This window comes from Lacerta agilis, chromosome 8 (assembly GCF_009819535.1).
Source record: "Lacerta agilis isolate rLacAgi1 chromosome 8, rLacAgi1.pri, whole genome shotgun sequence".
Taxonomy (NCBI): domain Eukaryota; kingdom Metazoa; phylum Chordata; class Lepidosauria; order Squamata; family Lacertidae; genus Lacerta; species Lacerta agilis.
Genome location: NC_046319.1, coordinates 27,856,303 through 27,859,052, shown reverse-complemented (window position 1 = coordinate 27,859,052; position 2,750 = coordinate 27,856,303).

Genomic DNA, 2,750 nt, shown 5'->3' with positions numbered 1-2,750 from the left:
TCCTATGCAGTCTGTTTTATATGTCATAACTCTGGAAGGTGAAAGACAGCTAAAACTTTTATTTCCAATTACAGTTAAGGAAAATACTTGGTGCTGTCATTGTATATGCTGCCGTACAGAATTCAGGAAGGTTGTAGGTTTCTCCCATTCACAGCTAAATAGCAGCTGTAGGGGAGGGAAATGTTTGGATCAGGGCTGTGATGGAGAATTGGACTCTTTCCCTCCCACTGCCCCCATCCTTATTGGTTGGGGGCCTGGACTATTTATTTATTTGTTATCTCAGATATCTTTTGGCAATCAGTGTTCTGGAGATGCCCTGGAGGTTATGATGCAGAAAACGTGTGTTTTACTAATTCAGATAGCTTTTTGAAACAGTAGAAGGTGTATCCTGTTGGTGTCTTATGAATATCAGACTTTCAGAAGGCGGCTGTAAATTGGACAGTAACAGAATGAGTGTAAATATCAACTTTGCTGGTGTTTTGATTGTTTTGTTACAGATTAGTAGCAGCTATGAATTCAAAAGACTGGTCATGTATTATCCTTAGATTCATATCTGGTTAGATTCAAATCTATTAGGCTGTAGTGCAGAAGATGCTGCCATAATTGACAGTGGCCTCTTTTTGGGAAGGGCAGGGGGAGGTGTTTACACTTCCCTAATTTAACTCAAATGACCCCAAGGCATTGAATTACTTCTTGATGCTCCAGAAACAGGCCACTCGCCCTTCAAAATTTTATTGGACAATAATATTTATGTCATAAAATGTATACCAATTGATTGTAAAAAGACAAAACAAAAGTGGTTGACAAAAAGAATAATATCATAACTTTATCGTTTAAAGCAACTATTTAAAACAATGGGCCAGTTGTGTCTGGCTGTTAACCCGAAGGTTGCTGGTTTGAGCCCACCCAGGGACAGCTGTGGGACAAGGCCTTGGACTAGATAACCCACGGGGTCCCTTCCAACTCTATGATTCTATAGATTTAATAGTTTATTTGTTATCTTCCTCTCCAAAGAAGGCAGCCTCATAGCCCCAACCAGCACCCTGGTCTGAACACAGTTCCTACTATTCTTCACTTAATATGCAAGGGTAGAAAACCAACCATGGGCATGGCCAGGATTTATTGGAGGGGGCAGGCTTTATGTTGGGGGGTGGGGCAGAACAGAGTTATCTGCAACGCAATTGGTCAATTGGTTACAATTATTGTTTACTTTATGGGGGGGCAGCTGCACCCCCCTGGCTACACCCATGCTTCCCACTGGGTAAATGTGAGAAAAGCATCTCTAGCCACCTCTCCCCACAAAAGAACTTACACAGTCTGGCTTGATTTGGCAGAGTAGAAAAAATGCTGGTGGCAGGCAGTTGTGAAAGCAGGGGCTGTAGCTTGCACCATGAGAGAGGGATGAAAGCAAACGAGCCACACCAACTTGCTTTTACCTTCTTGCCACCGCCGCCACCAAGTGGATCCCCTCCCCTCCAAACTCCACTAAACAGCCCTTGAACTTTTTGGACTTTTAACAGGCCTGGCCTAATACCCAACACTGGGTAGGGCAGGACGCCACTTAGGCATAGCGTGAATGAAGAAGTCCTCCCACCAAACTTTAGTAAGCCAACAAGTTAATCGGTTTTTGATTTACAAATAATTTTGAGATGGCAAATAAAAATAGTGAGAGAGAAGTGAGTCCAGCTATGCCTATTTTGGCCAGTTTCCATCGCCAAAGCCGGCGCTTTCCAGTTTGCACATCAGCTCACAATTTTGTGGGTACTGGGTGACTTCCCATCGGAATAGCTTACAGGACCAGACCTTCCCTAATACAACCACATCATGCATCTTTAAACTATTTTCTTTGTGGTGGGATGAGTAGTAAGGTGTGCCCTTGAGGTTGTTTTGTTCTAGCCCTTTCACTGCCATCTTTGTGGTGGTTCTGTCCTGAACTTACATTTCTATTTGGCACACAATGAGGGTTGTAGGCTGAGGCTCAGTTGCTTTTCTCAGCCGAAGCAGCTGGAGCCTCTAAAATGTGTGTGAGAAGGCTGGCATAAAACTAAGTATAGCCTTGGCTGGGAATTAGATATTCACTCACCGCCGCACTGGTGGCAGCCAAAGCACTTCTACGTCTTCAAAAATGGAGAGGCAGCAACAGCTGCACTCCGCAAGGTTTGCAGAACAATCCGTGGCCTGGTCATAAAAGTTTAGGCAATGCGGATGTTTTCACGCATCTCCTGGCATGGGTTAAACACAAAGCAAAGGTGTTTTAAACCTCCTGGAAGGATCACCTACTGAACCTGTAAACTTTGCAGAAATTGGTTAAAAATCTTTATATTTCTTATTGACCTTTTTCCAAACACCGCAGCAAGAAAATAGAAAGTCGGCATGTAAAAATGGCCGAGTCTTACATTACTGGGGTTATTAAGAAAAGGTACACAAGCACCACCTTTGCTTGGCTAAATGTGAAGGTGCAAACCTTGTATACTAGGAATTTAGAAAACTGGAATGTCCCTTAAGAGCGGGCTGGCTTCAGCCTTACACTTGTGGCCTCCCTCAGCCCCCCTCCAGCATGACCATGAAGAGGAATTTGGAAGCTTTGGGTTCTGTCTTTATTAACCACAGGCAAACCATGGTTAATCTTAACTATGGTTAGTGGGAACAATAATATAAAAAGAGCCCTGATGGATCAGACCAAATGCCTACTTCATCCAGCATCCTCCTTGCAGTGATGCCTTGCTAGATGCCTATGGGAAGCCCCAAAC